This window comes from Vidua macroura, chromosome 22 (genome assembly GCF_024509145.1).
Source record: "Vidua macroura isolate BioBank_ID:100142 chromosome 22, ASM2450914v1, whole genome shotgun sequence".
Classification (NCBI taxonomy): Eukaryota; Metazoa; Chordata; class Aves; order Passeriformes; family Viduidae; genus Vidua; species Vidua macroura.
This window is the reverse complement of record NC_071592.1, coordinates 50358-62053: the sequence shown is the minus strand read 5'-3', so window position 1 is coordinate 62053 and position 11696 is coordinate 50358.

Sequence of the window (11696 nt, the reverse complement as noted above, 5' to 3'; positions counted from 1 at the left end):
TATTCTTTTGTCCTCTTTTTCACTCTCACCCTCTTTCTTTTTCACTGTAACCCTTCTCATTTTTTTACTCTTTGCCATTCTCTTCCTATTTCTTTTCGTCTCTTAAGTAGTCTCTTAAGTAGTCTCTTAAGTCGTCTCTTAAGTCCTCTCTTAAGTGCTCTCTTAAGTGCTCTCTTAAGTCCTCTCTTAAGTCCTCTCTTAAGTGCTCTCTTAAGTCCTCTCTTAAGTGCTCTCTTAAGTGCTCTCTTAAGTCCTCTCTTAAGTGCTCTCTTAAGTCCTCTCTTAAGTCCTCTCTTAAGTGCTCTCTTAAGTCCTCTCTTAAGTGCTCTCTTAAGTCCTCTCTTAAGTGCTCTCTTAAGTCCTCTCTTAAGTGCTCTCTTAAGTGCTCTCTTAAGTCCTCTCTTAAGTGCTCTCTTAAGTCCTCTCTTAAGTGCTCTCTTAAGTGCTCTCTTAAGTCCTCTCTTAAGTGCTCTCTTAAGTCCTCTCTTAAGTGCTCTCTTAAGTGCTCTCTTAAGTCCTCTCTTAAGTGCTCTCTTAAGTCCTCTCTTAAGTGCTCTCTTAAGTCCTCTCTTAAGTCCTCTCTTAAGTCCTCTCTTAAGTCCTCTCTTAAGTCCTCTCTTAAGTCATCTCTTAAGTGCTCTCTTAAGTCCTCTCTTAAGTCCTCTCTTAAGTGCTCTCTTAAGTCCTCTCTTAAGTCATCTCTTAAGTGCTCTCTTAAGTGCTCTCTTAAGTGCTCTCTTAAGTGCTCTCTTAAGTCCTCTCTTAAGTCCTCTCTTAAGTGCTCTCTTAAGTCCTCTCTTAAGTCCTCTCTTAAGTGCTCTCTTAAGTCCTCTCTTAAGTCCTCTCTTAAGTGCTCTCTTAAGTCCTCTCTTAAGTCCTCTCTTAAGTCCTCTCTTAAGTCCTCTCTTAAGTGCTCTCTTAAGTCCTCTCTTAAGTCCTCTCTTAAGTCCTCTCTTAAGTCTGTCTTTTTCTTTCTTTCCATCTTTTCATTTCTAACTTTGTTTCCCTTTCTAGCTTTCAAAAAGCAGCAGTAGAAAGTTTCAGGCTCCCTGGGAGTAAAATAAAAAACAAACTTTAAATAATTATTAAAAAAAAAAAAGAATTTACGCCCCGGGAGCCTGAAACTTTCTACTGCTGCACCGGACATATAGTTTTTCTTCTTTTTTATATATACCTATACAACCCCTAATTAGTGCTCCACCTGGCACATTACAATACCCACTACCCACATCACCCCCACCATGTAGACACCGCCACCTTGCTCCCCATCACGTGACCCTATGGGCGCCACCATCTTGCTCCCTGTCACATGACCACACAGGTGCTGCCATTTTACTCCCCATCATGTGACCACAGGGGTGCCACCATCTTGTAGGGTTAGGGGTTAGGGTTTGGGTTTAGGGTTTAGGGTTAGGCCCTCAGTGGCCGGCTGCGTCCAAAAATCCGAACGATCGAGGATGTGTCGCAGACCTAAGCTGCCCCCACCTCAACCCTGTGCTGCCCTGACAGTCCCAAGGGAACCCTACAAACTGACATCAGGAACCTGGGCTGGCCACTTTTCTTTCCCAGGGAAAAGGGCCGGTCTTTGTCTCCAGGGGCCTGTGGCCCTGAGTGGCTGGACACCTCCAAAAATCCAAACGATCGAGGATGTGTCGCAGACCCAAGCTGCCCTCACCTCAAACCTGTGCTGCCCTGACAGTCCCAAGGGAACCCTACAAACTGACATTAAGAACCTGGGCTGACCACTTTTCTTTCCAAAGGAAAAAAGCTGATCTTTGTCTCCAGGGGCCTGTGGCTCTCAGTGGCGGGCTACGTCCAAAAATTCCGAACGATCGAGCATGTGTTGCAGACCCAAGCTGCTCCCACCTCAAACCTGTGCTGCCCTGACAGTCCCAAGGGACCCCTACAAACTGACATCAGGAACCAGGGCTGACCACTTTTCTTTCCAAGGAAAAAGGCTGAACTTGGTTTCCATGGGCCTGTGGCCCTCAGTGGCCGGCTACGTCCAAAAATCCAAACGATCGAGGATGTGTCACAGACCCAAGCTGCCCCCACCTCACACCTGTGCTGCCCTGACAGTCCCAAGGGAACCCTACAAACTGACATTAAGAACCTGGGCTGGCCACTTTTCTTTCCCAGGGAAAAGGGCCGGTCTTTGTCTCCAGGGTCCTGTGGCCCTGAGTGGCTGGACACCTCCAAAAATCCTAACGATCGAGGATGTGTCGCAGACCCAAGCTGCCCCCACCTCAAACCTGTGCTGCCCTGACAGTCCCAAGGGAACCCTACAAACTGACATTAAGAACCTGGGCTGACCACTTTTCTTTCCAAAGGAAAAAAGCTGATCTTTGTCTCCAGGGTCCTGTGGCCCTGAGTGGCCGGACACCTCCAAAAATCCAAACGATCGAAGATGTGTCGCAGACCCAAGCTGCCCCCACCTCAAACCTGTGCTGCCCTGACAGTCCCAAGGGAACCCTACAAACTGACATCAGGAACCTGGGCTGGCCACTTTTCTTTCTCAAGGAAAAAGGCTGATCTTTGCCTCCAGGGGTCTGTGGCCCTGACATGCCCTTTTTCCTGGGAAAGAAATGTGGCCAGCCCTGGTTCCTGGTGTCAGTTTGCAGGTGGTTTTTGGCTTTGCCCTGTCCACTAAAATTGTATTTTGCTGCAGCTTTGGTCTGGGATATGTGGAGTGCCCCCTCCAAATGTCCCTCTTCCCTCTGCCCTGTTCTGCTCTGTCCCCGTCTCCACCCCTCACCCCTACTTGTCCTTCCAGCCCACCCCTTCCCCAGTCTCTCTCCACCCTTCACCCCTCCCCATCCCGCCCCTGCCCCATCCCTCACTCCTCCCATGCCCCAGGTGTGACTCCCTGCAGCAGGACATGGGAGCCCGGACTCGTGGGGATAGTGCGGCCCTCACAGCAGGACAACACCCAAAGAAAACAGGCAGGGATGGCATCTGTGGGCCGCGCGGTGTCACAAAGGCAGCTGGGGCTGAGGGGAGGGGGCTGGAGGGTGACACAGAACATGGGGGCAGCTGAGAGGCAGAAGGGGTCTTTAGGAGTCAAAAAGGGGGGCTCCAGGGTGGCAGAGAGACGCTGAGAGGCTGCGGTGGGAACCTGAGGGTGACACAAGGAGGCTGAGAGGCAGGGGCTGTCCTGAGGGACAAAGTGGGGGGGTGCCTGAGGGTGACAGGTGAACCAGCCCTCACAGCACCCTTAACCTCACCCTTAAAACCACCCCTACAAGGGTGGAAAGTGCACGGTGGAGGTTAGGGGGCCACAGGACAGTGTCGGGGGGCTTGGGGTGACACACAGACATTGCGGGCTGAGGGGCAAAAAGGGGGGGACTTGACAGGTGGAGAGCTGACCCTGAGGGTTAGGGGTACAAAGGACAGGGCACGGGGTACCAGGAAGGGTTAGGGTACAGCAGCAGCCCTCACCCCAACCCTAAGCTCACCCTAAACACACCCCTAGAACACCAGTGTTCCTCAACAGCAGCTGCAGGCAGCAACCCTACTGCTGGGACAGCCCCAGAACCCTCCCAGCAGCTGCAGGCAGTGACCCTAATGAAAAGGTAGGGATGATGTTTGCTGGCTAGAGAGTGACTGGTAGAGGTTGGGGACTGAGCACTTTTTTAGGGGTTTTTTAGGGCTTTAAAAAGATATTTTAGGGTTTTTTTCACAGGAGCTTTTTAGGAATTTTCTGTGACTATTTAGGATACTTTTAGGGCTTTTTTAGGGCTTTTAACAGATTTTTTTTAGGGTATTTTCATGGCTTTCTTACTACTAATTAGAATGTTTATGGGGTTTTTTTGGGGTGTTCTTGGGGCTTTTTTAGGTCTATTGAGGGTATGTGGAGGACTCTTAGGACTAGGGTATTTTTAGGTCTTTTGAGGGAACTTTTAGGTTTTTTTAGGGTCTTATCAGGGCATTTTAAGTATTTTGGGGTATTTTTAGAGCTCTTTTAGGAATATTGAGGGATTTCTTAAAGGTTTTTTAGGGATATTTAGGTGTGTTTTAGGGTTTTTTTAAAAGTAGGGTATTTTTCTTGTATTTTAAGGGTATTCTGAGGCTATTTTTATGTTTTTGTGGGGCTTTTAGAACATTTTGAAGATGAGGGGTTTTTAGGGAACTTTTATGTTTTTTCATGGCACAGCACATAGAGGCTGAGGGGCACTGTGGGGGCTTGAGGGTGACAGAGGCTGGGAGCTGAGGGAGGCACGGGGAAAGGGGACAGTGGGTGACAGAGAGATGCTGAGGGGGGCAGGGGCAGCTGGAGCATGACACAGAGAAGCTGGGGGCTGAGGGGCAAAGGAGAGGGATTAAGGGTGACGCACAGGAGCTGAGGGGCAGCTGAGAGGGGGCTTGAGGGGCAAAGGGGGGGCTCGAGGGTGACACACAGAGCCTGAGGGCTGGGGGGCAGAGGGAGAGGTTGAGGGGTAAAGGGCGAGGGCTTGAGGGCTGGACAGTGCAGTGGAGATCAGGGCTACAGGGTACAGCTTAGGAGGCAAGTTAGGGTACAGGAGCACCACCTCTCCCCCCAGCCCTAACCTCAGCCTAAGCAGCCCCCCTAACAAGAGCCTTTTCCCTTTTCAGCCCTGCCAGCAGCAGCACCACACAGCAACCCTAACAGCGAGAGCACACCGGAACGCTCCCGCTAGGACAAGGCAGTGACCCTCACACCAGGACAACGACAGAACCCTCAGAGGACAACAGGACCCCCTGGAGAAAAGTAGGGATGACATCTGTGGGCTAGAGAGCACCAGGAAGGCTTTGGAGGCTGAGCAGGTTTCCTTGAGTGTTTTTGCAGGACTATTAGGAATATTTAGGGGCTTTTGGAAGGCTTCTTAGGACTCGTCTGGTGTCTTTGAGGGCATTGTTACACCTTCCTAAGGGCTGTTTTAGAATTCCTTAGTGCATTTTAAGGGTCAGGATGAGGGTCAGACAGGCTGAACCACTGGAAATGCAGAGTATTACTGGACTCTAGTGCAATGCTTTGGAAAGGTGCCAGTGGAGGGCACATCCTGAATTGTTGGGATTTTTTGGAGGTGTCCAGCCACTCAGGGCCACAGGCCCCTGGAGGCAAAGATCAGCCTTTTTCCTTGGGAAAGAAAAGTGGCCAGCCCAGGTTCCTGATGTCAGTTTGTAGGGTTCCCTTGGGACTGTCAGGGCAGCACAGGTTTGAGGTGGGGGCAGCTTGGGTCTGCGACACATCTTCGATCGTTTGGATTTTTGGAGGTGTCCGGCCACTCAGGGCCACAGGCCCCTGGAGGCAAAGATCAGCCTTTCTCCTTGGGAAAGAAAAGTGGCCAGCCCAGGTTCCTGATGTCAGTTTGTAGGGTTCCCTTGGGACTGTCAGGGCAGCACAGGTTTGAGCTGGGGGCAGCTTGGGTCTGCGACACATCTTCGATCGTTTGGATTTTTGGATGTGTCTGGCCACTTCAGGGCCACAGGCCCCTGGACACAAAGACTGGTGCTTTTCCCTGGGAAAGAAAAGTGGCCAGCCCAGGTTCCTGATGTCAGTTTGTAGGGTTCCCTTAGGACTGTCAGGGCAGCACAGGTTTGAGCTGGGGGCAGCTTAGGTCTGCGACACATCTTCGATCGTTTGGATTTTTGGAGGTGTCTGGCCGCTCCAGGGCCACAGGCCTCTGGAGACAAAGACCAGTTCTTTTCCCTGGGAAAGAAAAGTGGCCAGCCCAGGTTCCTGATGTCAGTTTGTAGGGTTCCCTTAGGACGGTCAGGGCAGCTCAGGTTTGAGCTGGAGGCAGCTTGGGTCTGCGACACATCTTCGATCGTTTGGATTTTTGGAGGTGTCCGGCCACTTCAGGGCCACAGGCCCCTGGAGACAAAGACCAGTTCTTTTACCTGGGAAAGAAAAGTGGCCAGCCCAGGTTCCTGATGTCAGTTTGTAGGGTTCCCTTGGGACTGTCAGGGCAGCACAGGTTTGAGCTGGGGGCAGCTTGGGTCTGCGACACATCCTCGATCGTTTGGATTTTTGGAGGTGTCTGGCCACTTCAGGGCCACAGGCCCCTGGAGACAAAGACTGGTCCTTTTCCCTGGGAAAGAAAAGTGGCCAGCCCAGGTTCCTGATGTCAGTTTGTAGGGTTCCCTTGGGACTGTCAGGGCAGCACAGGTTTGAGGTGGGGGCAGCTTGGGTCTGCGACACATCTTCGATCGTTTGGATTTTTGGAGGTGTCCGGCCACTCAGGGCCACAGGCCCCTGGAGGCAAAGATCAGCCTTTTTCCTTGGGAAAGAAAAGTGGCCAGCCCAGGTTCCTGATGTCAGTTTCTAGGGTTCCCTTGGGACTGTCAGGGCAGCACAGGTTTGAGGTGGGGGCAGCTTGGGTCTGCGACACATCTTCGATCGTTTGGATTTTTGGAGGTGTCTGGCCACTTCAGGGCCACAGGCCCCTGGAGGCAAAGATCAGCCTTTTTCCTTGGGAAAGAAAAGTGGCCAGCCCAGGTTCTTGATGTCAGTTTGTAGGGTTCCCTTGGGACTGTCAGGGCAGCACAGGTTTGAGGTGGGGGCAGCTTGGGTCTGCGACACATCTTCGATCGTTTGGATTTTTGGAGGTGTCGGGCCACTCAATGTCACAGACCCCTGGAGACAAAGACCGGTCCTTTTTCCTTGGGAAAGAAAAGTGGCCAGCCCAGGTTCCTGATGTCAGTTTGTAGGGTTCCCTTGGGACTGTCAGGGCAGCACAGGTTTGAGGTGGGGGCAGCTTGGGTCTGTGACACATCTTCGATCGTTTGGATTTTTGGAGGTGTCCGGCCACTCAGGGCCGCAGGCCCCTGGAGGCAAAGATCAGCCTTTTTCCTTGGGAAAGAAAAGTGGCCAGCCCAGGTTCCTGATGTCAGTTTGTAGGGTTCCCTTGGGACTGTCAGGGCAGCACAGGTTTGAGGTGGGGGCAGCTTGGGTCTGTGACACATCCTCGATCGTTTGGATTTTTGGAGGTGTCCGGCCACTTCAGGGCCACAGGCCCCTGGAGGTAAGGATCAGCCTTTTTCCCTGGGAAAGAAAAGTGGCCAGCCCAGGTTCCTGATGTCAGTTTGTAGGGTTCCCTTGGGACTGTCAGGGCAGCACAGGTTTGAGGTGGGGGCAGCTTGGGTCTGTGACACATCCTCGATCGTTTGGATTTTTGGAGGTGTCCGGCCACTTCAGGGCCACAGGCCCCTGGAGGTAAGGATCAGCCTTTTTCCCTGGGAAAGAAAAGTGGCCAGCCCAGGTTCCTGATGTCAGTTTGTAGGGTTCCTTTGGGACTGTCAGGGCAGCACAGGTTTGAGGTGGGGGCAGCTTGGGTCTGCGACACATCTTCGATCGTTTGGATTTTTGGAGGTGTCCGGCCACTCAGGGCCAAAGGCCCCTGGAAACAAACACTGGTCCTTTTCCCTGGGAAAGAAAAGTGGCCAGCCCAGGTTCCTGATGTCAGTTTGTAGGGTTCCCTTGGGACTGTCAGGGCAGCACAGGTTTGAGCTGGGGGCAGCTTGGGTCTGCGACACATCTTCGATCGTTTGGATTTTTGGAGGTGTCTGGCCACTTAAGGGCCACAGGCCCCTGGAGACAAAGACTGGTCCTTTTCCCTAGGAAAGAAAAGTGGCCAGCCCAGGTTCCTGATGTCAGTTTGTAGGGTTCCCTTAGGACTGTCAGGGCAGCTCAGGTTTGAGCTGGGGGCAGCTTGGGTCTGCGACACATCTTCGATCGTTTGGATTTTTTGAGGTGTCTGGCCACTTCAGGGCCACAGGCCCCTGGAGACAAACACCAGTTCTTTTCCCTGGGAAAGAAAAGTGGCCAGCCCAGGTTCCTGATGTCAGTTTGTAGGGTTCCCTTGGGACTGTCAGGGCAGCACAGGTTTGAGGTGGGGGCAGCTTGGGTCTGCGACACATCTTCGATCGTTTGGATTTTTGGAGGTGTCCGGCCACTTCAGGGCCACAGGCCCCTGGAGACAAAGACCGGTCTTTTTCCTTGGGAAAGAAAAGTGGCCAGCCCAGGTTCCTGATGTCAGTTTGTAGGGTTCCCTTGGGACTGTCAGGGCAGCACAGGTTTGAGGTGGGGGCAGCTTGGGTCTGCGACACATCCTCGATCGTTTGGATTTTTGGAGGTGTCCGGCCACTCAGGGCCACAGGCCCCTGGAGACAAAGACCGGTCTTTTTCCTTGGGAAAGAAAAGTGGCCAGCCCAGGTTCCTGATGTCAGTTTGTAGGGTTCCCTTGGGACTGTCAGGGCAGCACAGGTTTGAGGTGGGGGCAGCTTGGGTCTGCGACACATCTTCGATCGTTTGGATTTTTGGAGGTGTCCGGCCACTTCAGGGCCACAGGCCCCTGGAGGCAAAGATCAGCCTTTTTCCTTTGGAAAGAAAAGAGGTCAGCCCAGGTTCCTGATGTCAGTTTGTAGGGTTCCCTTGGGACTGTCAGGGCAGCACAGGTTTGAGGTGGGGGCAGCTTGGGTCTGCGACACATCTTCGATCGTTTGGATTTTTGGAGGTGTCTGGCCACTCAGGGCCACAGGCCCCTGGAAACAAAGACTGGTCCTTTTCCCTGGGAAAGAAAAGTGGCCAGCCCAGGTTCCTGATGTCAGTTTGTAGGGTTCCCTTGGGACTGTCAGGGCAGCACAGGTTTGAGGTGGGGGCAGCTTGGGTGTGCGACACATCCTCGATCGTTTGGATTTTTGGAGGTGTCCGGCCAGTCAGGGCCACAGCCCCCTGGAGACAAAGACCGGTCCTTTTCCCTGGGAAAGAAAAGTGGCCAGCCCAGGTTCCTGATGTCAGTTTGTAGGGTTCCCTTGGGACTGTCAGGGCAGCACAGGTTTGAGGTGGGGGCAGCTTGGGTCTGCGACACATCTTCGATCGTTTGGATTTTTAGAGGTGTCCGGCCACTTCAGGGCCACAGGCCCCTGGAGGCAAAGATCAGCCTTTTTCCTTGGGAAAGAAAAGTGGCCAGCCCAGGTTCCTGATGTCAGTTTGTAGGGTTCCCTTGGGACTGTCAGGGCAGCACAGGTTTGAGGTGGGGGCAGCTTGGGTCTGCGACACATCTTCGATCGTTTGGATTTTTGGAGGTGTCCGGCCACTTCAGGGCCACAGGCCCCTGGAGACAAAGACTGGTCCTTTTCCCTGGGAAAGAAAAGTGGCCAGCCCAGGTTCCTGATGTCAGTTTGTAGGGTTCCCTTGGGACTGTCAGGGCAGCACAGGTTTAAGGTGGGGGCAGCTTGGGTCTGCAACACATCTTCGATCGTTTGGATTTTTGGAGGTGTCCGGCCACTTCAGGGCCACAGGCCTCTGGAGACAAACACTAGTGCTTTTCCCTGGGAAAGAAAAGTGGCCAGCCCAGGTTCCTGATGTCAGTTTGTAGGGTTCCCTTGGGACTGTCAGGGCAGCACAGGTTTGAGCTGGGGGCAGCTTGGGTCTGCGACACATCTTCGATCGTTTGGATTTTTGGAGGTGTCCGGCCACTTCAGGGCCACAGGCCCCTGGAGGCAAAGATCAGCCTTTTTCCCTGGGAAAGAAAAGTGGCCAGCCCAGGTTCCTGATGTCAGTTTGTAGGGTTCCCTTGGGACTGTCAGGGCAGCACAGGTTTGAGGTGGGGGCAGCTTGGGTCTGCGACACATCTTCGATCGTTTGGATTTTTGGAGGTGTCCGGCCACTTCAGGGCCACAGGCCCCTGGAGGCAAAGATCAGCCTTTTTCCTTGGGAAAGAAAAGTGGCCAGCCCAGGTTCCTGATGTCAGTTTGTAGGGTTCCCTTGGGACTGTCAGGGCAGCACAGGTTTGAGCTGGGGGCAGCTTGGGTCTGCGACACATCCTCGATCGTTTGGATTTTTGGAGGTGTCCGGCCACTTCAGGGCCACAGGCCCCTGGAGACAAAGACCAGTTCTTTTACCTGGGAAAGAAAAGTGGCCAGCCCAGGTTCCTGATGTCAGTTTGTAGGGTTCCCTTGGGACTGTCAGGGCAGCACAGGTTTGAGCTGGGGGCAGCTTGGGTCTGCGACACATCCTCGATCGTTTGGATTTTTGGAGGTGTCTGGCCACTTCAGGGCCACAGGCCCCTGGAGACAAAGACTGGTCCTTTTCCCTGGGAAAGAAAAGTGGCCAGCCCAGGTTCCTGATGTCAGTTTGTAGGGTTCCCTTGGGACTGTCAGGGCAGCACAGGTTTGAGGTGGGGGCAGCTTGGGTCTGCGACACATCTTCGATCGTTTGGATTTTTGGAGGTGTCCGGCCACTCAGGGCCACAGGCCCCTGGAGGCAAAGATCAGCCTTTTTCCTTGGGAAAGAAAAGTGGCCAGCCCAGGTTCCTGATGTCAGTTTCTAGGGTTCCCTTGGGACTGTCAGGGCAGCACAGGTTTGAGGTGGGGGCAGCTTGGGTCTGCGACACATCTTCGATCGTTTGGATTTTTGGAGGTGTCTGGCCACTTCAGGGCCACAGGCCCCTGGAGGCAAAGATCAGCCTTTTTCCTTGGGAAAGAAAAGTGGCCAGCCCAGGTTCTTGATGTCAGTTTGTAGGGTTCCCTTGGGACTGTCAGGGCAGCACAGGTTTGAGGTGGGGGCAGCTTGGGTCTGCGACACATCTTCGATCGTTTGGATTTTTGGAGGTGTCGGGCCACTCAATGTCACAGACCCCTGGAGACAAAGACCGGTCCTTTTTCCTTGGGAAAGAAAAGTGGCCAGCCCAGGTTCCTGATGTCAGTTTGTAGGGTTCCCTTGGGACTGTCAGGGCAGCACAGGTTTGAGGTGGGGGCAGCTTGGGTCTGTGACACATCTTCGATCGTTTGGATTTTTGGAGGTGTCCGGCCACTCAGGGCCGCAGGCCCCTGGAGGCAAAGATCAGCCTTTTTCCTTGGGAAAGAAAAGTGGCCAGCCCAGGTTCCTGATGTCAGTTTGTAGGGTTCCCTTGGGACTGTCAGGGCAGCACAGGTTTGAGGTGGGGGCAGCTTGGGTCTGTGACACATCCTCGATCGTTTGGATTTTTGGAGGTGTCCGGCCACTTCAGGGCCACAGGCCCCTGGAGGTAAGGATCAGCCTTTTTCCCTGGGAAAGAAAAGTGGCCAGCCCAGGTTCCTGATGTCAGTTTGTAGGGTTCCCTTGGGACTGTCAGGGCAGCACAGGTTTGAGGTGGGGGCAGCTTGGGTCTGTGACACATCCTCGATCGTTTGGATTTTTGGAGGTGTCCGGCCACTTCAGGGCCACAGGCCCCTGGAGGTAAGGATCAGCCTTTTTCCCTGGGAAAGAAAAGTGGCCAGCCCAGGTTCCTGATGTCAGTTTGTAGGGTTCCTTTGGGACTGTCAGGGCAGCACAGGTTTGAGGTGGGGGCAGCTTGGGTCTGCGACACATCTTCGATCGTTTGGATTTTTGGAGGTGTCCGGCCACTCAGGGCCAAAGGCCCCTGGAAACAAACACTGGTCCTTTTCCCTGGGAAAGAAAAGTGGCCAGCCCAGGTTCCTGATGTCAGTTTGTAGGGTTCCCTTGGGACTGTCAGGGCAGCACAGGTTTGAGCTGGGGGCAGCTTGGGTCTGCGACACATCTTCGATCGTTTGGATTTTTGGAGGTGTCTGGCCACTTAAGGGCCACAGGCCCCTGGAGACAAAGACTGGTCCTTTTCCCTAGGAAAGAAAAGTGGCCAGCCCAGGTTCCTGATGTCAGTTTGTAGGGTTCCCTTAGGACTGTCAGGGCAGCTCAGGTTTGAGCTGGGGGCAGCTTGGGTCTGCGACACATC